This window comes from Hydra vulgaris, chromosome 05 (genome assembly GCF_038396675.1).
Source record: "Hydra vulgaris chromosome 05, alternate assembly HydraT2T_AEP".
Lineage (NCBI taxonomy): Eukaryota > Metazoa > Cnidaria > Hydrozoa > Anthoathecata > Hydridae > Hydra > Hydra vulgaris.
This window is the reverse complement of record NC_088924.1, coordinates 23862932-23890417: the sequence shown is the minus strand read 5'-3', so window position 1 is coordinate 23890417 and position 27486 is coordinate 23862932. Positions and strand designations below refer to the sequence as shown.

Sequence of the window (27486 nt, the reverse complement as noted above, 5' to 3'; positions counted from 1 at the left end):
TCCTTAAGGATGGAATATATTGATTTTTTAATGTATCAAAGATCTACTAGAAAGATGTACTAGATGATGGGAGCCGGAACTGACAAGAGGTATTTACAGAGTATACAGCCATCATCAATTACTTACCCATTGTTACTTACTTACCCATTGTTTTGTCCAGATCGATAAAAGAGAACAGCTTATACGTGAAATTAGGTGAAATTATGAACAATATTAAGATTTCTTTAGTATTCGTGCTGCTAACCATTGGAATGCACACAAAGATGCGAAAATAATTTGTTTTAAATCTACCGATTCAAACGACTGCTTGACATTAAAATAGATAGTTGCCTTTAGTCATTTCATGGCTTTAATAGGACCTATATCCTATTTGAAATCAAATACTGTTATTATTACTGTTAAACTATACTATTAGCAATTTTTGTAAAGCTTTCTTGTATTGAAACATTTCCTAGATTTTTCAAGTAACCAAATTTTTTGTCGGTGCTGATCAAGGCATTAGTTGTAATCACATGTTGGAAACTCATTTAACAAACTCACTTAGATTATAGTTGCTCACTTTATGTTTGTTTTGTTTAATGTTTAATTTAATACAATTTTATGTTTAATATTACTATTTTCTGCTCAATAGTTTATATTATTCTGCATAATAAAAAAAACTGCAATAATATTGCAAAGTATGCACGCAAAAATAAATTAATTTAGACTCCTGTGCAAAAGCCAACTCAATTGCTGAGTATATTACAATAAACTGCTTGTCTCCATATAAAACTGCATTAGAGGAGACAAGAGATTTTGACTTGAATTGGACTATTCCAAAACAATATAACTCTACAATTAATACTTTGACAATGCCTTGGAGGTATCAAACTTGGAAGGAACTTGATGGGTATCCATTTGCAGCTAGTTTAGACACTTACTATGGTGGAGGTTATGTTATAGAAATATTTTCTAAATGGAAAAATTACTTTATTATTGATCAAGCAAAAAAACGCAGATGGATTGATAGACAAACTCGAGCTATAATAATCGAGTTTGCTTTGTTTAATGCTGCTACTACTTATTTCAACATGGTTACAATGGCTTTAGAGTTTTTAGCTTCAGGTGGAGTTGTTCCTAACTTCACTGTTTATACGTGTAACTTGTATGCATCAGTAACTGGATCAAAGGTTATTTTGGGTATCTATTTTCTATTTGTTTTTATGACCATAATATTTACAATTCGTGAGTCTCGGTTTTTGTATCAAGCTGGTTGTAAATACTTTTTCGAGTTTTGGAATTTAGTGGAAGTTGCATTAATAATACTATCTGTTATTGATGTGGTACTTTTTTTTTATAAAGGTATTTATTTTGCTCATTTTTTTAATTCTGTAATTTACATTTTTTACAAAAATTCACAACTGTGTTTTTTATATTAATTTTAATTGATTTTTTTAGAATATCTTGCAAAAAAATTATTGGAGCGGCTTCCAGATAAAAAACCGCAAGTGTTTATCAACTTTCAGTTTGCATCTTACTGTGACATGATGTATGTATGCATTGTTTCACTCATTGTTTTTTTTGTGACTTTAAAGTTCATTAAACTTTAAACTTTAAACTGCAGTTTAATCATCATGTTTCAATGATTTCTTATACATTAAAAGCTGCGTGGTATCCTTTATCAATGTTTGGAATTGTCTTTTTTATCGTTTTGTGTTCATTTGTTACCTTTTCTAATATTGCATTTGGTAAAGTTTAATTTTGTTTTAATATTTTTTTTATGTGAAAATTCAAAAATAATAATTTATTAAAATAATACATTTGAGGTATAAATTCGTAAAATTGGTTATGAAGTCTAAACGTTTTTTGTTTTTTTTTATTTCCTTATATAATATATAAATATTAATAAAAACTTTAAACATACCTTCAAAACCTTTTAATAAAAAAATATGTTTTATTAAGATGTTTAAACTACTATTAACTGCTAAACTACTAAAAATATATTTTATTAAGTTGTTTAAACTACTTTTTTAACTCATACTAACACCTATAAACTGAAAGGCAAATTTAGTTTATTAATTCATATCAAACTCATTAATAATCATATTATATCAGTTTGTATAAAATATATCATATTAATCATCATCAAATCATTACCATGTCATTATCATATGAAATATGTATAAAACCTGCCAAAAACTGCTATTAATTTTTAATTTTGTTATGATGCAACAAATAGTTTTGTTATACCTACTCTTTTTTTAATGTCATTTACTAGTTAAGTATTTATACATCACATATTTACGTGAAAATGTCTGAAATCCCAGAAACACAATATACTCACACATAATGTCAAAATTTTGAAAATAAAACACACATTTAGCAACTGGAATTATTGAATTACTTAAAACTATATTTAGTTCTCACAGTTATATTATCATAAAAATGCAATTTTCAGATATTTTAATTTTCTATTCTGCTTTCTTTTACATAAGCAAGGCAACAGAAAACAAAAAAGAGATTTAAAATAACTATAAATTGTATTGTTAAGATACAATTAAGACTCAGTTAAAATACAATTAAAAAAATAATATTTTTAAAGCAATGATGTGCGAGAAAAAAAAAAATTAAATAAATGTTTTTTGAGCACGAAGGTAAATTCACTTTTAAAAAAAATGCAACTTTGCTGAATGAGAAGTAATGCAAGGTTGAGTTTTTGGGTAATGAAACAAGAGATGACACCTTGTTTGAGCAGTGACCAGGTCTAACTACATTTACAATTCATATCTAGACCATATTAAAATTAGAAGTAGGTCAATTGACAACAGGTGGAGAAAACATGCAGGTTGAACATTATTAACTATAGATGTAAAAGTAAAGAAAATTTTTATGTAAATCTAACTCTTAATAACACTACAAACAATAAGCTAGAAGTTAAACTTATTTTTTACAATGTTGTATTATAAAAGTTAATAAAAAAAATTTTAGGATTACCCAATTATTTTTTTACATAGGTGTGGTTTTACAGTCTGTTGATGCTGTTTGACAATTTTAAATAACTAAATTTCTACTTAGTATTCAATATAGAAAATTAATAAATCATACTTTTTAAAAAAAAGCTTATCATAAAACCATAAATATAAATATATAACTTAGTTTTTTAATATTCCTTAATGTTTTAATATAATAATTATAATAATCACTTAGAATATACAGTACCCACAAAATGTATTGCAAGAAGTGCTAAAAAATTCAAAAGTTTGATCTCTGAAGAAAAAATTAATTAAAATGGTTACACTCATTTCATTGAAACCAACCGTTTTCTATTATAACTAGCAGTAATTCCTCTCTATATTAATGCATTTTAAACTGTTTCAATTCAGTATATTGGAGTTTTCTTCCGTGTTTAATTGCGTTACTGCTTTCAGCAAAATAGCCTATTTTTTGCATCTTCGATGAAAGACATGTATCCGTCTATCTTAGAAAATTTTGGCTGTATGAAGTTCTGTAACCTTGAAAAGAAAAGATTGCCAACATTTTTCTATTACATAAGCAGGGAAAAAATACTAGGGACGTAGGTAAGGAAATTAGTCGACATCATTCGACGGTAGCAAGATGGCTAAAAGGGTATTTGGCTGATCCTGAACGCAAGACCCCCATCAGAAAAAAACCGTCTTGAAGACCAAGGAAAATGGCTTGAAAGGCAGATAAAATTGTAAAACGTGCAGTAGTTAATAATTCTTATGTTTCTGCACACCAAATAAAGTTTGACTTTATTTGGCGTGCAGAAGCAAAAAGAATCTTGAATTACTTGGAAATGTCTCCATTAGGACAGTGCAGCATCATTACATGACGTCTCTTATCACAGCCGCCATGATGAAGAAACAACTTGATTTTGCTAAATGTTACGTGCATTGGGATGTTGCCATTTGGAAAAAAGTAATGTTTAGCAATGAGTCAAAGTTTGCGACGTTTTTAAGTTGTCAAATGAGGGTGCATAGGCCCATAGGCAGCAACTGCCTCGACCCAGCCTACATGCAAAAGACTATGCAACACTCCCCTGGTGTCATGGTTTGAGGGTGTTTTTCTGAAGTTAGGCGCGGGGGACTTTATTTTTTGCCTCCAATTTTATAATGAATGGAGATCGTTATATTAAAGTCCTTGATATTCTGCAATTTATGCGGTTTCATGAAACAACATTATTCCAACATGACATCTCCTTGCCACACGTCTAAAAAAGTCAAAGATTGGCTTAATGAGCATAATATAAATGTTCTGGAATGGCCAGGAAAATATTGAAGGACAAGGTACAACGCCACAATACAGCATCGGTGAAAAAATTAAGTGAATCTCTCAAATTGACCTGGTGCACGGAAATTAGTAAAGAATTATGCGACAGGTTTGCATCATCTATGCAAAATTGTCTGAAAGAAATAATAAAAGCTCACAGGAACATGATTAAATACTAAAACATATAAATTTTAAAGGCTCTATTTAGGGCAACAATTTTTTACAAAAAAGCAATAAAATCTGCAACTTGTCACAATACTTTTTGCGGTTACTGTAAACCTAGTCTTTATTGAATATATAAAATTTATAAATCATACTCTCTATAAACACTTTTATTATAAAGCTATGAATCTTATTTAAATGACTTTTTGACATTGTCTAATTATTAAATATTGTAAAAAATTACTATTAACATGACTTAATCTATCTTTAAGTTACTGTTTGTAATCTCTGTGTATTGACCAAGCAAACATAACTTCCAGAGATTGCGATTCCAAACAAATCAAATATAAATCAACTTCATCTGGTTTGAAACTTATAAATATGGTTCTAATTGTTTATAGAGAATAAAGTTGTTATACAGATTTTTCATTTACCATTTTGATTATAGAAAACTTGTTTCATTTGTGTAAATAAATGTTTCTCTGGTCTTGATTATCTCATATATTTTTTTTAATATAATTTTTGATTGCTCTTGGTGCAGTTTAATTTTTGTTAATAAATTAGCGTTTCCCTGGTCTTGATTTTCTTAGATTTTTTGTTTAATGTACTTTCTTATTTAAAATAAATTGCTTTAGGTCCAATAATGGGTGAATACAAGACGTACTTCGAATCAATAGTTTCAACTGTTTCATTATTGTTAGGAAAATTCAGTTTTAATCAATATAAACGAGCTAATATTGTTCTAGGGCCAATATTTTTTTTTAGTTTTAATGTTACAATAATATGGATCATAATGAACATGTTCCTATCCATTTTAAACGATGCTTTTAGTATGGTTCGTGCAAATCCTGATTGCCAAAATAATGATTATGAGTTGGTTAATTTTATATTGGAACACTTGAAAGGTATCTTTAGTGTTTTAAGTTCGTTATTTTTTTTTTTTTAATGAATTAATTTTGAGTTCACTGCAAGTACAATCACAACTGATGAAAAATCCTTGTTTCTATTGATATGTGCCATCCAAATAAATAAAAAATATACTTTTCTTGAGCCATTTTTTTGAGAAATTTTAAACTACTCTATAATTTATTTTAATAGAAATTGTCACCTGTTTTTTTTTTACTTCTTTTTCTCACATAGGAAAATTTTTATCAATAAAAATTTATACTTAATATCAAGGATTACACATTAGGTTGGTTTAAACATAGGAAGAAAAAAATATTAACGTCAACACGAACACAATCAGAAAGAAAAACTTTTTCTAATATTAAAATCGTACAAGTTGCAGAATATGATTGCGAGCGTTTAAGAAAATACGACGCCGACTGTCAAACACAATTCGATCGATTATCTGCAAAAATCAGTAAGATTTTTAATTTTAACTTAAATAAGTATAATAAATATCGGAGGAATTGCAGTCAGTAGTTTAAAAAAATATAATAATTTTGTGAATTATGGAAAAGAGTCAAGCATTCAAATAGATTATGATAATTGGTTAACTTAAAAAAATAGGGAAGTCACAATTATTAGTTATCACTTCCTATTTTTTACGATAATCAAATGTCATAATCTGCTAAAGCTATATTTTTTTTCAAATATTAGTAAATATTTCTTTTTATACTTTGATTTATCAACAATAATCTTTTATTTAACAAGTTACTTGTAAAAGCGTCGTTTAACAAAAATTCGTGCAATTAATGACGCTCTGCATACACAAACGAAGCCTTATAACCCTTGGCTTCTTTATTACAATAAATAAGCCCAGAGACAACAAAGATAATATTCTAGCTCTTAATAATGGCGACGGCGTGCTATCATCTGACCTAACTGAGATGCGAAACTTGCTAAACAAACAGTTCTTCTCGTTCAGTTCAAACAGTTCTTCACTTCCGCAATGATCCTCTTATTTTTTAGCTACCCGCGAATCAGATTCTTAGTATGAATGAACACAGTATCTTCCAAACGATCTCTATTTGCATTTTTCCGAACTTGTCCAGTTTGTAGAAATGCGAATCTCCCACTCTAATATTTGTTTCCTCCTTTTGTATTCGCTAGATCTTGTCTAGAAACTGTCACTATTCTTTTAGATTTTGCTAAAGCTTTTGTTAAGGTTCGCATCTAATTATCAAATTACGCGCATATGGACTCGACACGAGCAACTGTAGGTAGATACCAGCTTTTTTTACCGACCAAACTGGAAGAGTATTACAAAATGATTGGCGCAATTCTACAGTTTTCTTTTTAAATATTCATGATAGAACTGTATTTACCTGGCCTAAGCAGTAGATAACTGTCCGCAAGATTGTCCGAGATTTCTGTCTCTGTCCGAGATTTATGCAATCATATTGTACCTGACTGAAATTTTATTTCGAATACCATTGTATCTGCCGTATTAGTCAACGCCATTATAAATCAAGAGTACCTCTTTCTTCCTGAACTTTTAGTCCGAAAAATAAAGAACTGACCTTTGTCACATCGGTGTTTCGTTAGTTATTCTACTAGCAAGTCGTTACATGAGAATGTTTGTATTTCTTATAAATTGCGTCTATATTATTAATATAATTACTATTATCATTATTGTTATTATTGTTGTTATTTTTTTATTATTAGTAATAAATGGTAATGCTAATCTTCGTTTAAACCTGATATCGAAGTAATAATTTAATCACTTTTGTATTCGATATTATTGTTTTTTTTTAGTGGAAAATAAAGACTTACATGCTGTTGAATCGAGGAGCACTTCATTCGAATATTTACTTTCGAAATTCGATTACTTATTGAATGAGACCAAACTCGATAATGAAATAAGTGAAACAATCGATCAAATATTCGATGAAGATTTATTCAAAAAGTTTATCGATTGTATGAAGGCTGCCCTTTGCGCTAATAAAAAACCAAACGTGAAAAAAAATTAATAAATTTAATATGATGGACTTAGAGGAAGAATTATTTCAATAATTTATCATTTTTTTAATTTTTTATGATTATTTTATTTGTATTCTTATTTAAGCGAAAACTCAAATCGTTTCATATTTGAATTATGTGCTTAAAGGTTTTATGTTTAATAAAAGAAATAGTTTAGGTAGCATGGTTTTGGATAGCATTTAATAGAAGAAATGGTTTTGGTAGCATTTGGTTTTTTCCAGCGCGTCTATATCTCCTTGATGGTGTTGTGACCAGGAAAAAACCAGATCGAATTTGATAAAAGAAGGGCTAGCAAATTATACCGCCGTGATAAGAAAGCACACAGTATTTGCAAAATATTCATTCTGCACATTTTGAAATATAATTAACATTCCGGCAGATACTGTGAAATTAACACAGCTAAAACAGATACTTAAAGATTACACATGGTGTTCTTACTTAAACACAAGGCGAAAAAAACAGATCAGAAGTACTTATGGATATGTGTTTTGCTGCATCTAGATGAAACTGCTTTTTTCATTATTCATTAAAAACCCCTAGAAAACCACCTTTTTTTTTTTTTTTTATGTTAATTCACCTCCTCAAGGCCGAGCAGACTTTGCGGAGGTGAATCTAACTGTAGGAGGAAAATCTAACTCTAGATGGCTTACATTAGTAAATCAAATACTTTGATTGTATGTGGCAACTGAAAGTCCTACTAAAAATCTTGAAATTCTGGCTGTGTTTATTGAAAAAGTTTATACCCCTGTCTAGTTTAATGTTAAGTTGAAACCTTTATGTTCGCTAATGGTTCTAAACATCTCTATCTATTATTTCTTACTCACGTTATTTAACTACTTATCTAAAAAAAATAGATCCAGTTATTCAAAGAAAGGATACTTTGCTGCTCCGGAAAATATTATTTTGTCCATGTAATGCGATAGCCGCAAACATATGAGAGCTTGGTTTGCGTTGACTTCTAAAAGCAAGAGTAGAGAGTAGAGGTGTTATTAGATAGTTTATCATTCTAAAGATAAACTTTGACGCAAACGATTACATTTATATGAACGGTACGACATTGAACGGTACGACATTGAACTAACAGAGCTCCCAATGACAAAACATATTTCCGAAGATTCCCTAATCGATTCATTAGGAAAATATCAGAATCAACTGTTGTGGAGAACCCATTAATTGACTTTCATCAATCTCAATATCACACACAAGAAGTGGAAAGAGCATGAAAACTTTCATCATCAAAGTCTTCCTTGTCTGTCTGCGGGCCATTTTTAAGAGAAGGTTTTCATCTCAGTCAAATATGCCAAAATTTGATTCAGAAAAACATTTCATTGTACCAACGCAGTGAAAAATAAACATTTACAAATGTTGGGAATCTTTTAATCTTGTCAAGTATTATAAGTGTTTTGAATTTATTGATCTCTTTATAAAAATTTTTAGTTTACATACACGTGATAATTAAACATTTGTTAATTACCATGTTTCGTATATTTTGTTTAAGTTCCTGTAATATATGCTAACAAATTAAATATATTGGTAAAAAATGTAAAATATATAAAAATATGCCCTAAAAACAGCTTTTGGTGAGTAACGTTTTTAAAATATATTAATCGTTTATTTTTACTGATTATATTTTGCAGGAGGTGCGTTTTAATACAAAACATCAAAAAGGTATGGACAATGAAATTTTGAATTTTTATTCAATTTTTAAAAATTTCAATTTTTCAGGCTCTTTGCGGCACCTTAAAACCTTATAGTAGAGCAATGAAATTTTAAAAACGCTTTCATAATTATAAAAGGCAACTTTTAGCCGCTATTAGAAATTCAAAATAAATAAAAAAATACATTCGCCTATTTTTGTTCCACCCTAATGCAGATAGCGGAACCATTCATTTTTTTAGTTTTAAACAAGATTTAAAGTTGCTTTGTTGCATAGTTGCTGTAAACGTTGCTTAAGTTAATAGTTTGAGTTACTAAAAAGAAAAGTCACCTGGTTTTAAGGGGCGCCCTTAAAATGAAAATTAGGATTTTAGGCATTGTTTTAATTAATTAATTACAACAATTATATTTGTTTACTTCGTTTCATTTTAAACACGTTTTATGTTATTAGGGTTATAAACTGTATAAAAAGCAATAAAACAGCCTCACAAAGTTGTTTTACATTTACACAAGCTCTTTATATTGTTGAAACAACTTTATGTTGTTTTAACAATATAAAGAGCTTGTGTTAATGTAAAACAACTTTGTGATGTTATGTATGCAGTTTGTGTTATTGTTGTTTTATAGCTTTTTCTAACGAAAATTAAATACTTTTTAAAACAACACGTGTTTTATCGTCAGCATGAACTTATTAAATTGTTCTCTATGACTAATTGAAGCTGTTTAAATATTTCAATATTTGCGTTTTTACTCATACTTTTTTACTTTTACTTTTTTAAGTAACATGTGAAGTAAAAACAATTACTCAAAGTAATACTCATTACTTGCTCGTTTCACTTTAACTGTAACTAAAACTCTAAATTATAACTTAAGCTGTTTTCAGCTTAAATTATTTTTTATTATTTTAAAATCTTTATCAAATAATTAATCTTAAATTATTTTTTTGACATATTATCTGTCATATTTAAGAATAAAAGAAAAAAAAATTACTACAGCCTTATTACCAATTGCAAGGTTTTCAAGTAAAAAGAAGTTTTTTTGATAATGAATATAAGACACAAAAGACCTCCACAGCTGTTATCGACAAAAAAACTTCTTCTGCTGATACCTTATGTTAATTTAAGTTGGTAAAAGTTATAAAAAAAAAAGGTTTGTTGACAAATATATGAAGAAGGAGCATCATATTTTGCTTATGACTTTTAGAATTATAAAAATCTTATGACTTTTTTTTATTACGCAATTTTTAAAAGCGTTTTTCTCGAGTTTTATTTTTTTAATACTTAGCAACACATAAAACATGTACATTATACAAATTCGAATAACAATAAATAGCAGTACTAGTTATAGTTTTATTACAATGTTATAGAAGTATATTAATTTTTTTTATATGAGATTATATTTTAGGTTATCCTATTTTATGTTATCATAGATATTAGAAAACTTAAATTTTAAAAGTTACTAGAAAAAAAAGTTACTAGATTTTATATTTACATTAATGTGTGTTCTATATCTGTTATGAAATTTAAAATTTACCGATGAATATAAACTTAGTTAAGAATAGCAAAAAAATTATTTTACCAACTTGTTGCTCTCACGTTTGGGGCAGAGGGTATGGAATTTTGGGGCTTTTTGTTCTCATTAGGTCTTCTTGGTACAACTAAAATAACCACAGAAAAAATGTGTGTATATATTTTTGAATCACATTGAAACGTTTTGATCTAGTTTTGTTTACAACAAAGGGTGACCAGAAAAAACGGAGACAAAATTTAATATGTCCTGATAATAAAGTTTTTTACGGTATCCAATTAATTTTATAGGTTTTCGGATTCTCCATGTTTTTATGTTTAGTATATATATGTTCTTAGTTTGATATCTCTAAAATATATTATATTTTTAGAATGTCAAATAAACGTAGTGCAATTTTGGAGTTGTTTCGTAAAGGAATACGTCAATGTGATTTTGTTCGCTTGCTTAATGTGCCTAAGCAAACTGTGTCCAAGGCCGTCAATTGTTTGAATGAGCTCGGCCACGATGGTCGCCGTCCAGGTAGTGGTAGAAGACGCACCTTCTACACGTCCGCCAACCGCCAGATCATCAGGAAGCGAGTCAAGCGAAATTCGAGGGTCTATATGTGAAAAATCGCCCGTGAAACCAGAATGAAACGTGAATCGGTGCAACAAATGGCAAAAAGGTAGCTTAACTTCATGCCTTACAAGCTCCAAAAAGTTCAATTGCTCACCGATGAAAACAAACGTGTGCGGTCCAGAGATGTCGCCAACTCAAGCGTCGGGCCGCTGCTCATCGATGGGAGCGCATCTTGTTCACGGACGAGAAGCTGTTCACCGTCGAGCAGGTGCACAACCACCAAAACGACAGGAACTGGTCCGCTGAGGCTCCCGGCACGTCGGCCATTGTCGAACACCGCCAAAATCCGCAGTCCGGATTTTGGCGGTGCCCCCCTCGTTTTCGTGGATCAAGGAGTCAAAATCAACCAAGAAGTCTACCGACGCGACATTCTCGAGACTGTGGTACTTCTGTGGGCCCAACAGCACTTCGGCGATGTGAATTGGACGTTCCAACAGGACTCTGCCCCTGCTCACAAGGCGAAAACGACTCAATACTGGTGTCGACCCATTTTCCGGACTTCATCGCGTATTCTGAATGGCCGCCCTACTCGCCGGGTCTCAACCCGATGGATTACAGCGTGTGGTCGATTTTGGATGCCAGGGCCTGTGCTACACGCCACATAAGTTTGGAGTCGCTGAAGCAATCGCTGCGCTGGGAATGGGATCGATTGTCGCCAGAAGACCTGCGGCCCATCGCTGAAAATTTCAAGACGCGTTTGGGCTTTTGTATCGCCGCGGGAGGAGGCCACTTCGAAACCGGCTGAGTATATATGAATATATATATATATATATATATATATATATATATATATATATATATATATATATATATATATATATATATATATATATTCATATATACGTATATATATATGTATATATATATATATATATATATATATATATATATATATATATATATATATATATATATATATATATATTTATAAATATATATATATATATCTTCATATATATATATATATATATATATATATATATATATATACATATATATCTATATATATACCTATATCTATATATATACCTATATCTATCTATCTATATATCTTTATATCTATGTATGTATATATATACTTATAGTGATACGTTGTCTTTTATTAGATATAATATGGCTATTTGTTTGTTTGAGAGTGATCGTTATTTATAAAATAGATAGAAATATATTAAATAGTTAAAAGAAAAAGTTAAACTTTTTTATGGGACTTTAAGTTTCTCTCTACTTGGCATTTATTTAGCAATATATTTAAAATCATTAAAATAATATTCGTTTTAAAAATACAACTTTCAATAACGAATATTATTTTAAATGTAATATTTACTGTTTTTAAAGGGCACAAATAGTACCTAAGGTGTACCCAACTAGTACCTAAGGTGTACTCATTTAAATTATTTTTTTTTTTTTATAAATAACTAAGTTCAGCTGTGTCATCTTTAAATCTTTGTGTTTTAGTCACACTATGTGGAACGGTAATTGTATTTATTCTCAAGTTAGTTAGAAATTTTAAAATTATTTTATTATGTGCTTTTGTCTCAAGCTACTTCTTTAAATCACTTTTTATTGTTTATTGCTATAAACTACTTTTTAAGTTCTTTGTATAGTTTTTGTGATGTTGTTCTTATTATCTTTAAAACTAATTGAACTCAATGATTCGGTTTTAATACTTGTGATCTTGAAGGCACTAAGGTTTTATTTAAACTTATTTCAGATTTGTAAGGTTTTGTTTAAACTTTTTTATACTGATTTTCATACAGGTTATCCTTGATTTTTTTCTTGCTTGTTGCATTTACAGTAATGGGTGTTTTAGTTTTTTATACATTTTAACAGTTAAATTGTTTTCACTGCAATGCAGTTATTCACCACAAATATGGAAGATTATAATTTAAACTTCAGTATTTCAGTTTGTGGGACACTATGATGTTAATACCTTATTCATAGTTTTTTTTTAAGAAATTTAAATCTTATTGTTGTCTCAATATCATAAAATTCTACTATGTAAAGAGTGGAAGGTCCACAGTAATACGAGTAGTTGATTAGTACTTAAAGAAGTAAATCACATAGGCAACTATATAACTAACTATGCCAAAATTTTCATTGAATTAATTTGTTTTTAAATAAATGTTTGTGTATATCATTTCAGCGCATTCCGTTGGTTTAGCAATATGATTACTGAAAGGAAGCATTGCAAACAATGATTTTTTATGCAATACACATATCTTTGGATTTAAATAATTTAGTTTTATCTTAACATGCTTTTGTGAGGACATGAAGTAAGAAAAACCTGAATAAAAACAATGATTGAGAAGAAGTTGAATAGAATTATGATGTGAGGATAGGTTGAATTGAGAAAAGAACACATATAAAAACTGATTAATTTTTTTTAGGACAAAAGCCGCATGTTATTTTTCAAATGATGAAGAAAATATGTGAAATAGTGAGTTTTATTTGTTTTAAAAATTTGCTATGTTTTAGTTTTATTTACAAAGTTTAATAAGTAAATTTATTTTTTATTCAACAATTATTTATATAAATGAAATTACTAAAATAATGTTACTAGAAGCTCAAAGTAATAGAAGTACTAAACTAAAATAACGTGAACTGAAGCCAAGGATGCTTTCAATTGTCTATTTTAAATTTAGTTCTGGCTACAATGTTAGAATGAGAAAATAACTATTAACAAATTTACAAAAAAATACTCAGTGTTAGATAAGGTTCTTAGAAAGAAATACATTTTAACAAAAAAAATACAATATATACAAATTATTATGATGCTTTGCAAATAAATTGTTATTAAAGAATTGCTAATTTTATTATTAAAAAAATAAGTACATATTCTTTTTAAAGGTTTAATTGCAAACCATTAACAAAATTTTTATCCTCAAATATCCCATTTAGTTCTGTAAAGCTTTCAAAATACCATTTACAACATTTTTTGTTGAATGTCCATTTGTCTATCAGTTTAGTATAATCTAGTGACATTTAGATTATTCAACATTGTTTGCAAGAATTGTTTGTAGCTTTTTAGTATCTATTCTGTTTGGCTTGTTTAATTTTCATCTTTTTGGATTTTTGAATTTGTTTAATTTTCATCATTTTTAATTCTTTTTAAATGTATTCTTTTAACAGACATTTGTGAGAAGGGATGTTTTGTTGACGAGATTTATTTTGGATTTATTTTCTATTTCTGAATATATATATATTTTTTTTCCATTGTGTAATTATTTTCGTTCTCTTGATCTTTGCAATGTCATTTCATTTTCCACATCAACATACCTAGATGTTAATTTGATATATTAAATTATTAGAATATATAAACTGTTAAGTTTCAAAACACCGATTGAAATGATTGGTGAAACAACATGTTTATACAAATATCTGCTTTAAGTGACATAATAAACTTATTCAAATTACCTCAAAACTCATGAAACAATTTTTCCTCAACGTAATTGGAAATTTAACACAAAAGTTTGTTTTTAAATTATTTACTTTTAAATTTTTAAACCATTTACTACTTTTAAGTTATTTACTAAGTTTATGTGTTTAAGTTTAGTCGTTTTTTTAGAATTTCTCAAAACAGATTATCAATAGCTATATCTTTGATATAGCTATTGATAATAGCTATATCCAAGGTACAGCTATTATCAGTAGCTATATCTACAAATTAAAATTCTTATTTTATGTTTTTTTAGTATTTTAACTTCTGTTACTTATAATGGCCCATAATGATTGTTTAGCAGATAAACCTCTAGGGGTGTTTTTTGGGATTGAATGGAAAAATTTCACACGCATTAAAGTTTGATTAAACGTTCTTTTCTATCATAGCTTTCACCCACTTTGATTTAAACAAACACAAAATTTCTTATATTACACTAAAACATCTGGATTTAAATTTATCATGTCATGGCAAACAATATTTTTGTTTTAGTTATGCATCCAAATACATTCAAATTACAAGGTTTATGTCAGTGTAATGTTTGTAGTAAAAGTTCAGGTTTGAGGTTGTTCTTGATAGCTGAATCAATTACCTCTATGAAGTTATAAAATCCGTGACCTTCCAAATTTACAATTTCAGGTTGATCAGGTCCTAAATTTTGCAGAAAAGAATCAGGAAACCAAAGTAATAAAATACTCTGCTCAGCCCACCCAAAATCAGCCACACTCCAAGTAATACTACAAGACTATAAAAAAGCTCACCTGATTTTACCTTATAAAAAATTTGGGTAGATATATGACTGCCAGAGGCATTAATTATAGCAATAATGGTTAATAATTTACAGTTTTTGACTTTGTATATATTATGAACTTAGCATCAATAACCTGAATCCTCCGAAACTTTTAATCTAAGGTCTAAGTCATAACTCTTATCTCCAAAAGTCAAAAAATTGGTACCAAAAAAAAAGAAATGTTTTAGTTCCATTTTTTTGGTACTACTACGTCATTCTATAATACAATACCCTGTTTGATTGTTTTATCAGCATCAAATTTCATAAACTAATACATTGTCTAAAACTAATACCGACAGAAGCTTGTTTAGAGGTATAGTTAACTTTTTGAGCTTATCTTAAATTGCAAATTTCTTAGATTGACCTGGAGAAGCACCCATCTAGGTTTTTTAAATGAAGTTGGTTTTTTTAAGTGTCCTTCTTTTATTTAAGTGGGAATCGTTAACTAAAAGGTTTTATAACTTGTTTAATAAAAAGTGAAAACATGAAAATAAACAAAAAACAAAAGAATTAGGTAATAAAAAGTTAACTCGATTTAATTACAACCAAAATATAAAATTTAAAAATTACAAGCAATCACTGATTTAACTAGATCGCTTCATTCTAAACAAATTATAAAAATCATAAAAAGTGGACTTAGTCACGGCCAAAAAATTAACAATTAGGTCGTTTTTCAATAAGAAACAATAACAACAAGATTAACGCAAATCATCTTATTATACAAGATTAACGCAATCAAATTTTATAACATGGGCTTTATTTTTTTTTTCTTTTTTATTATTATAATTTTTTAAAAATGTTTTAAAAAACCCTAAAATCCCTCAATATTTTGCAAATGAAACAACCTATATTTTACTGCAAAATACTAAATACTTAAAAAGAAAATTAAAATATTGACTTTGATTTTAATAAACTTCCTAATGTTTGAAATTCTGCTCATCATAAAAATGGTTTTTAGTCCTACTTTATTTATTATAAAAGAAACATTTTATAGAGATGTAGAGAACATATTATCTACTGGAGAAAAAGAAACGGGGGAATATATAAAAAATACTGTAATATCATCAGGTCCACTTATTTAGAAACTAAAAAAGAATAAGAACACTAAAATGACCATTAACATATTATAAAAATTAAATTGCTAAAAAGTGATACTTTAAATTTTTTCAAATACTTCGTATTTTTATTAAATTTTTAAATTGAAAATTATAAAAGATTTAAAACATATCAAAAACCTGATAAGATGGAAATATAAGAAGCAAAGATACTAGGAGCTAAGATTCTTTAATGGTTTTTAAAAGCAGAGTTAAGTTCTTCGGCATCATCGATTGTATATGGTCATTTAGCGATTTTTGAAAGTTTAGCAAGCTTGCTATTGGTAAAAATTATTCAAAATCTCTATTAATATTATTTATTAGGATACAGGGGCGGATCTAGGGGCGGATCTTGTATCTTGCGGTACCCAGGATTCACCCATAATATTTTGATAACTTAAAATAAAATTTTCTTGATAATTAAAAAAAGAGTTACAGTATACAAGTTTACGTAGACGCAAGTATTAGAAAAATATCTAGAACTTCGATATAATGAGGAATTTACGCAAATTAATCAAAAAGTAGCTCTTCACCGCTATGCTCAAAAAACCGCTTTGCTATATACTTTTTAGAATTCTATTTTTAAATTAAACGGAACCAAGAAAAATCTTTTACTCAAACATTTTTAAAATGGTTTTATTTTGCTTACCATAGGTAAGGTTAAAAAATCCTCACCGTTTCAGTATTTATTTGACCTGAATCTCCGATAGACGGTAAAAAAAATTTTCAGTAACGTTTAATCAAAAGGGTTCTCTTGGTTTCGTTTGTACATAAAAATAAATCCTTAATTATTCCAATAAAGCTTTATTATTCACAAGAAACCATAATCATTTAAATAAAGCTTTAATTATTTAAATAAAAACGAAGTTTATCGAAAGTATTCTCGAGTCTTTAATACAAGGAAGGAGGAGGATGAGGAGGGGGGAGGGGGAAGAATATCAGGGAGGGTGGGAATTCTTTTTTATGTTACAATATAAATATTTTTATATAAAAGTTAAGTTTATAAATCCGAACTAATTTTTTTTTTCAAAATCTATTTAATTCTAGCGTGGCTTGCGGTCAAATGCGCATTTTTAAACTGCTATTTACATAATTTTAATAGGATTTAATATGCTGATTTAAGTCTTATATTTTGGTGAGAAATAAACCAAAAGCTCATTTTCGACAAATCGAGATTTAAAAAATTGGCAATTTTTAAAGCCTGTTTGCACTGAAAGTTGTTGTTTTTATTGGTGACTGAAATAATTATTTTATAATTTTGGAGGCCGATTTTAACAGAATTTTTTTTTTAGTTTTGAGATATAAACTTTTTGTTGATAACAAATAAAAATTAATAAACAGGGGAGGTCATAATAAGCTCTGGGTGGGTGGGAAAAATGTTCATAAATTTGATAAACTCCCCCCCCCCCCTTCTTCTCCCCTTTTATCAAGGTCTCAAGAGTAGACGAATATAGTGAGGTTTATTGACTCAGTTTTGATAAGTGCAGGGTTGAGGAGGGATTTTATTGAAAAATTCAAACTCTTCCCAGTATTTACATTTTTGACATTCTATAATAGTTATTAGAATACTATTTAATAACTTCAGTTAAATTTACAATTGCATATGTAAAAGCTTTTTAAACAAAAACAATAAAATTTACCAACGCATTAATTTCATTTTTTCTTAAGGAGCATCTATAAAGTACGTGAGTAGTAAAACCACTGATTTAGAATCCCTTTTCTCCCTTGATCATCTCTGCATGCTTTCACTAAATTCCTTTTCCTATGTGTACTTACATTATTTCTTAGGGGGCGTCTTTACATTACCTACACACAAAAACCACTAATTTAGGAGCCTCTTTTCCACCGAGTACACACCATTATGCTTTCAACAAACCTCTTTCCCTATACGTATTTATAACAAAATCAACACTTCTTTATCTAAGGCATAAATTTTCTAAAACATTAAAAACATAAAAACACTTGAGTAACTTGACATATCTACGTTACATAATATAATAGTAATTTTTTAAACTAGTAAAATTAGATGCTTTAGTTAGAAAAAAAAAAAAATTTTAGGAAAGATAGTCAAACTGCGTACGTACTCGCTGTCTTTAACACCCCTACCCCCTTCCTCCTGTAAGCATTCATACATTTTTGTGTAACCCCCTCCCTCCCCCAAACCTGTATATGTACTTACTTTATGGAAGACTCCTTGAATAAAAATATTTATTTTAGCATTGGACGTACGTATTGGTTCAGTTCTTGGACGACATTTGTCCACTTAAGAGCTGTATGCAATCCACCGTAATCAAAAAACATATATGATGTTCCACAAAATTTAAAAAAAATGGTTGGCAATAACAAATGAGGAATTTTATGAAACAGCAGCAAACTTTATTGATCCTGCTATGAGAAGGAATTTAGAAGACAATTTTACTCAAGTTTTTAATTTTGGAAAAAAGAGTGGCTAGGTAAAAACATGCATTATATATTTTTTCCTATAGTTGTTTTCTGAATCGCTTATATATTTTTTTTGTTTTGTTTTTAATCAGGAAATAAACAAGGTTTATTCTTTCGCAAGAGCGGTAATGATGTTTGGACACCAAAGTTAATGTGGCATTTTTAAAAAGTTCCTTTTTATACCGATATAAGTTGTTTACTTTTTTTGAAAACTTGCGTGAATATTATTTTGTTGTTGTTTTTTTTGTTTAGACATTTGTTAAAATAAAACTGTACGGCACACGTTTCAGAAATTTAAGGTTTAAGTTACTCTCAGAGTTTCACCCCGAAAATTTTATCAAAATAGTATAGAGGGCATCTGCAGATGTCCCTCTATACTATTTTTTCTATTTAAAATAGCTAAATATGTTGTCAGAAAGGTGAAATTTATCAAAAAATAACTGTTTACATATAACAATTTTTCAATTTCTGTAAATGTGTTTATATAAAAAAACATCAGATTGCTCTAAATTGGTGAAAAAACGTTATGTCTACTAGAATTTAATTTAGGAACATATTATGCTAGTAAAGTAGAACATATTGATAGAATGGTCGAACATAGTAATTAAGTAGAATAGAAGTATGCAAATATTTCCAATTGTTGCAGAATATAATAATAAATACTAAACAAAATCTTATAAAAATACATTCAATATATTAATACTTTTTTTTATTTTTTAACAGTTATTTTCAATGGTTTTACACTTTTAACTTTTTTACCAATGCCTGTGCTTTCCCTTTGATTAATGTTGAAAGGCTTTTTGAACTGAAGATTTTAGCAATTCCCATGCTTCTTTCCTCATGTTTGTTGCTGTTCTGCGAGACTTCAAACTTGATGAGAACACTTTTTTATCTTGGAATGATATACTCATAAACTGTCCACGAAGCGGCCATTTGCATCAAAAAATGCTTCAGAAGACCCTTTATGTTACACATTGGCATGTTTTTCTCTGTAAGTCTACATTTTAATATAAAAATTCAAATTATAAAAATTGCGTAAAAAAGCTACTTAATATTGTACCTTTTTCATATGTAATGTTGTTATAAAAATGTTGTTATAAAAATGTTGTTATAAAAATTATGAAAGCAACATGAAATATGTAGCAAAACGTTGGTCAACTTAAGTGAGAATGCTAATACATATTTGCATTCATGGAGATTTAATTTCTCCACAATGGTTGTCATGTAAAATGATTCTTATCAAGCTTTTCAAAGCAGACTAAAACAAGCAATATCTTTGTCTCTAAGTAGTATATATTGTCTCTAAGTATTATATATTACAATATATTGTCTCTAAGTGCGTTCTTCCGGAACTACTATATTATACCCTGTCTTTGATTTGGTAAAACAAGGTTACTATAACCTTCAATGATCCTTGAGTATATTATTAATGATTTCAAATAAATAGTTGCAAAAAAAGTAATTTTATTTTAAAATATAGTTCAAAGAGTATAAATGACTCAGCGTGACCTTGTCGTCACTTTTTTTTCTTTTCTTAAAAGTTTTATGATTTTAGCAACATAAAAGTAGAAAAGCAGTTAACTTTTATGTATCCAGGGCTTTCTCTATGTTTGATTGAAACTTGATACCATTTTCTTTCGCTTTTAACATTTCAATAGACTTGAACTGTCTTAGTCGTAAAGTATTCACCAAGTTATTTGATTATTGATAGAATCTTTGTCATAATTATCTTGTTTGGTTAGTTTTTCCTGTTCTGAGAAAGATTTAAACTCCTAAACTTTCCTCTCGAACAAAATAAACTTTTTTAAGAAGAGAAAAGGCTACTTGTCCCTTAACTTTTTTGGAAACTATAAAAATGCTCTCAGCATTGTTTGTGCTAATCTTAAAAGATGAACATTTGTGAGGTTTAGCGAAATTCTTCCTTTTTTCATTATTTTATTAAAATATCAATTTTATAATCAAAATTAATATAAGAAACGAGTTAGACATAGTTTAGCCTGCAAACTAAATTATGATTTTTCCATTAAGGCAGTAACAGCAGATGATTTTTTAACAAAGCCCGTACTCACGTTAAAATGGTTTTTTTAAATCTTCTTAAAAAGCAGAGGATCTATTGTATTATTGAATGTATTATATATTTACAATAAAATAAAAATTTAAAATACATAATCTAAGATTTAAACATTTTTCCCAAAAAATATTTCGGCGTAAAGTTTATATATCAACAATTACTTTATGATAAACTAAACCTTTCTGCCAATATATTTTATTTGCTTTATGTCAATTTTCAATACCTGTGATTCCTTCCAGATTATTCTAAAAATGAAAATAAGTCCAGATGCCTCTCCGCTTTTTTTTCTGACTTTCTTGAAGTATTCTGAGTGTAAACTTAAATCTTAAACTTCTTTATTATGTGCAGTTCAAATGTTACATTTAAAACAAACTTTTTATGTTTCATATGTTTTGACTCAACTATCTAAACACTTTTTTATGTCGATTCATTTTTACTCTTTTACACTTCTTTATATCAATTTATTTTTTTTCTTTGTTTTTACCAATTCAAGGTTAATAATCAAACTTAAAAAAAAGTTAAGTGCTTAAGAAAAGCTTTTCTTAAGCACTTAACTTTTTTTTAGTTGAGTCAAAACATATGAAACATAAAAAGTTTGTTTTAAATGTAACATTTGAACTGCACATAATAAAGAAGTTTAAGATTTAAGTTTACACTCAGAATACTTCAAGAAAGTCAGAAAAAAAAGCGGAGAGGCATCTGGACTTATTTTCATTTTTAGAATAATCTGGAAGGAATCACAGGTATTGAAAATTGACAAAAAGTGTTTTGAAAAAACAGAGCTAAATTAGTAGAAAAAATATTCAATAATGACAAACATTTAATATGTTTAGTGTTTAATGTTTTTAAATATTTATTGGATTTTTTAACGTTGATAAGCATGCAGCTTTATTGACGTGATAGAGATGATTATCAATTTGTGTTTTCTACATTTCTATTTAGTTCTATTATATTTTTGATATATTTAAGTTTAAATATAGCTCTGTTATATTTTTGATAAATTTAAGTTTAATTATAGTTCTGTTATAGTTTTGATATATTCAAGTTACAAATGACGTTTTGAGCAAAAAGAAGTTCTTCTACTCCGGTCTTCCAACTCAACTAGTTTGTCTTTGACAACAACGTTTGTTATGTCATTTTGGTTTGATGTTGAGTTTTTTTTTTTTTTTGTATCAGAAAGTTCTTGAACATTTGATTTATTTTTCTCGCTAAGAAACTCCGCCGATATTCTCAGTTTACTTGTTTCTTTTTTTAGTTTTGTATTTTCTTCTTGAAGATTTCACAGCTTAAGTTCCATTTTATCAAACTTCTCGTTAAATATTTTCATTAAGGTATTCTCCGAAATGATAAGGTCTTTAATTTGTAAAACGGTAAACTTAACCATTTTTAAATAAGTTTACAAAAACACGTCCGTTCCCGCAAAAAGTTTTTTCCAAAGTCATATTTAAAACAAGTTGAAAATATACTTTTAAGTATAAAAAACCCAAAAATCTAAGTAAAATAGTAAAGGAGATTCCATGAAAATCAAAAACCAAATGCTGTTCGAAAAATATTGTTGCCTATTTTGCTAATTTACTTGTAAATCGAGAAAGAAACGAAAAAAAAAAATTGAAAAAAAAAAAAAAAATTTTAATTTTTTTTGTTGACCGGTATTATACTATATCCGGTTCAAAATTACTAAAACATTTTTAGTAATATTCAATAAGAATTTTAATCATTACAATTTTTTCTTACTTAATTAATTATAAAATAAAAATAATAAATTTAGGGTTTGGTGAGCGCATTAGTTTTGTGTTCTAGGTCACCATTTGTCTCTTTAAAAGAGTTTTACGCTATCTATTGAAATCATACATGTTCCACAAAATTATTAGAAAATGGGTAATAATATCTAATGAGGAGTTCTATAACATTGAATACTGATTCTGCATTTAGACTGATTTTGGCTAACAACTACAATCAACATTTTACTTTTGTAAGCAATGATTCGTTAGATTAAAAATATGAACCTAATTTTTAAGCAGCTGTGGTGTAGTGGTTAGACTTCTGGCTTCAGAACTGAGGGTTTATGGTTTGAAGCCGGCTCTGAAATATTTACATCATTGATAAAGGAAGAGGCGCGAACTTCCTGGTTAAACGCTATTCTGCGGTACTCTGTGATAAGACTTCTTGGAGCAACTACATTATTAAAATAAAAATGTTATTTTGTTGTTATCTGCATTTTTATCTTTCATACCATTATTGCATTTTTATCATTCTATTTCATACTAATTAGAAAATACTAAAAATTAAAAAAAAATCTCTTTTTGCAACAAACTAATTCTTGTATACCAAGGCAATATAAAGCAATTTTGCATGAAAACTTATTTTGTTTTTCTATCTAAACCTCAGACCTTTTTCTTTATTTTATTATTTAACCTCTGCGCTATGGTACAATGCTTTTCGGGATACCTAAAATAACTAAATGCAAAAAAAAAAATTAGAGTACTAGAATATTAGAACAAAGATCAGAATATAAGATTAGAATCTTACAATAAAGGTTAGAATATAAGATTAGAAAATTAGAGTAAAGATTAGAACATAAAATTAAATTATTAGAATAAAGATTAGAATAAAAGATTAGAATAAAAGATTAGAATAAAAGATTAGAATAAAAGATTAGAATAAAAGATTAGAATAAAAGATTAGAATATAATTTATTTTTAAAAGGCTTTTTTTTCTCATCTTTTTATTATGCAATGCTTTTATGAAAACGTATTTTTTTCGACTACTTTTTCTGCCTCAAGTTAATCAATTTTTTTTTTATCAATTCAGTTTCACTTTAAAAAAAAATCAGTGCTAAATAAAAAATAAATAAGTTAGCATAAAAATAATAGTTAAAATAGTTAGAGTTATAGTTACGACCCGAGAAAAAAAACCCGGCAAATATTACTAGCAAACCATTTAACTTCCTATTAATTCTGTTAAGTGCGAGCTATATCGACTAATCCTGTTAAGTTTTTGCTTAGGCTTTGGTTATTGTTCCGACACCGGATCCCAAAGTAAAATTGCTGTTCTTCCTACATACATGCACAGTATTTATACGCATCATTTAAAATGTGACGCAAAGGTCGTCTCAATCCGGAAAACGGATTGAAAGTCATGCTTTTGAAAAATAAAAAATTATGAAGAAACTCGTTTTTAAGCTTTCACCACCGTTTATTAACTGATATTTATTTTGTATTTGTCAAAGTATTTGGAAAGATTATTGAAATGAATGATAATAGTTTTGGATGTTGTAATGTAAGTGAGAAAAGTTTTTCATTATTTCCCAAAGATTTTGTTTGTAAGAGTTTATATTTAAAATAAAGTATCTTGCTTAATTATATATTAAATAATAATATAAAATTTATAAATATTTGCCTAATTAAGTTAAAGTTTATTAATAAAACTTGATTATTAAGTTTTTAATTTTAATTAAAAAGTTAATAAAGTATGCTCAAAATAAACTAAATAAAAGTTGAAAACATCAACAGGCTAACATCTACACCTTTTGAAGATGTAATTGAGAACTTGAAAGTTATAATTAAGAAAAGTAAGATGTAATTGAAAAATACAACATGTAATTTAGAAGTCGCAATATGTAATTAAGAACACAATATGTAATTAAGAAATTTTAAAATGTAATCGAGAAACCCAACATCTAAATGAGAAAATGCAATCTGTTATCTGAAAAACAAATATTGTAATTAAGAAATTGTTATATGTAAATGAGAATACATTATTTGTTATTGTGAATTCAATGTAAGCTTAAAGGTCATTATAAAAGCTCTTCTTGGACATGCATTTTATTAAGTTAATAATATCAAGTTTAGCATTTGTATGCACCAGCAATACAGTAATACAGTAATGGAATAGAAAGATCGTTGTGTTATTTTTAAATACACTATGAATAGAAAGTCTGTTAATAAATTGAATCCGTGCAAGCATTTATTTCACCAAATTTGTTTACAACCACTTCTTGAACAATCAAAACCACCTTTTCCAATTTGTAGACAAGAAATACATACAACTGAACAAGTTGAAAGAAAACATGTTTTATCTTTATCGAATGATAGAAGAAGAGTAAGTGAATGTACTGAGCGAAACAACAATTAGGTGACTGTGGCGCAAACTTTAAGTATCAAATATAAGATAGCATCCAATTGGGTCCGCAACGGAAACTTAAATTTTATTGGAAGAGGTGGTTTTAAACCAAAAAAATTAACCAATGATCAAATTGAAGAAACACTAACATAAATTGAAAGTGACTGTCAGTTGACATTGGTTGCCATTAAAACAAGGATATTAAGACAATTTAATATTAGCGTCAGCATAACACAATTGCCAATTACCTCGAAGGCAGACTATTTTTATTTAAAAAAGTGCACAAGGAACTTACTACAATGAATAGTAATAAAAACAAAGAAAAAAGAACTGAATATGTTAGGAACATTAACGAACACATCACAAATGGTCATCAGATAGTTTGGTTGGATGAAACAAATTTTAATCATTTTTGCAGAAAAACTCAAGAACGTGTCAAACAGGGAAAAAGAGAAATACTGAAAATACCTTCTTCAAAAGAGTGCACCTTACAATTTCTTATTTACAATTTTTATGTTCTAAATTGCATCTTACGTTTCTTAATTACAACTTTCATCTTCTCAGTTACATCTTATGTTTCTTAATTACAACTTTCAAGTTCACAATTACAATTTTTATACAACTACACCTTTGCAATTAAAGGTGTAGTTGTATAAAATATGCAGATATTTTTAATAAATATTTTTGATGTGTTTTTAAAGCTGAATGACCCCTCTATTATCAAGTTTTTTCAACCTCTATACAGTCATGTTAATTATATATAAGTATGCAGCCAAAAAAATTCTCAATGATGGTATAATGTATTTTTTTTTGTAAAGCGCACCAAATTATTAAAAAATCAATTTTTTATACAAATGAAAACCATTAAAAAAATAAAAAAAATAAAAAATATTGTTTTATACGTAAATTTTTGTTAACATTTTTAAAAAATCTCGTGACTTTAATACTTTACGGCTTTACATTTAACATTAGAATTCGCTCAGATTTTGAAGAGTACTTTCGTTTTGGAATGGAAATAAAACTAAAATGATTTGCATGTACAAAGTTTGTTTATTACTTAAAGAACATATATCAGTATATTAGCTAAAAAAAATTTATTTATGAAAATCCACAAAAACGTTAAAAAAAAAAAAAATATATTATCATATTATTCAAACTGCCTATATTTTTATTTATATTTATAAAAATTGTGTGTTATTTTTCAATATTGATCTAAATGGCAAGAATTATTATACGAACGAAAGTAAAATAAGTCAAAACTAATTTTTTTTTTAGTATCTTTTAAAAAAAGTTTTTTTTGTAATATTTTGCGATTTTTTTTTCCGCCTCTTGTAGCGCCTGCATTAGTTCACATTCGGTTTAATTAAAGTTTATATGTCTTAAAATTAGTCTAACTATGTTTATATTACGTATAAGTCAACGGAAATATTTTTTTTTTGATTATTTTTGCTAAAAAGTACCAATTAAGCTTTAAAGTTTAGCCAAAATCTTCATTTTGCGCTTTTGTTTAACAATGAATGTTAAAATATAAAACATTTAATTTGTGTTTATTTTCCTTTTATATAAAGAATCAATAAGTTTTCCATGATTTCATTGAACCTTATACCTCCCGATTCTGAAATTTGGCGCAGTTGTTGAAGACAGCGCTTCAACCACTGCACCAAAGCTGATTAAGGAATGCTTGAATTTAAATCAACAACAAAATATACAAAATACAGACCGGAAAAGCGTATTTATAAAATTGAAAATACAGTAGGTTAAATATTCAAAAGGTTAAAAATTCAGTAGGTCATAAATATAATATGTCAACGATTTAGTAGGTTGGACAATTAGAAGCACATATTTTAATTAGGTGTAAATATAAAAACCAAAAATTTTCGGTAAAAACCAAAAACTTCATAATCTATCACCATAAAAGTTCTATGCGTAACTACATAAGGGTAAAATTTTGGATTTTTAGTTTAATTTTTTTCCAGATGTAATTACATCTAAAAAAAATTACTATACATACATTCATCTGGCTAAAATAATGCATTTTTAATTAATATATTTTCCAAATGTAATCATATCTGATTGAGTTTCTGTATATGCATACATCTAGCTGATTAAATTACTTTTGATTTAGTTTTTTTACAGATGTAAAACATCTGACCAAATCCTAAATATACATAGATCCAGATAGTTTTTTAGCTTTTAATTTACTATTTTTAAAGACATATTTGCATAAAATTGTTTTTCTATTAGCAATAATATCTAATTACAAACAAAACTATATTTTTACTTTAATTATCACAAAACATTAGTTATTAAATTTACTCTTTGGCAAAATAAACATCTTTAATATCCTTTTTGTAACAGTGTGGTCAGAGATACT

The 27486-nt window shown here is 27.8% G+C and overlaps 1 protein-coding gene across 1 annotated transcript in view; it reads left to right on the top strand.

Moving 5' to 3' along the window:
- The window catches only part of LOC136080703 (polycystin-1-like protein 2), a 39214-nt gene extending 31811 nt beyond the window's left edge, over window positions 1-7403 (top strand). Inside the window, exons 11-15 of the mRNA XM_065797693.1 lie at window positions 706-1341; window positions 1438-1727; window positions 5067-5336; window positions 5624-5794; window positions 7132-7403. The gene's annotated coding sequence lies outside the window, so the exon portion shown is untranslated. The remainder of the gene's footprint in view (window positions 1-705; window positions 1342-1437; window positions 1728-5066; window positions 5337-5623; window positions 5795-7131) is intronic.
- Window positions 7404-27486: the final 20083 nt, after the last annotated feature.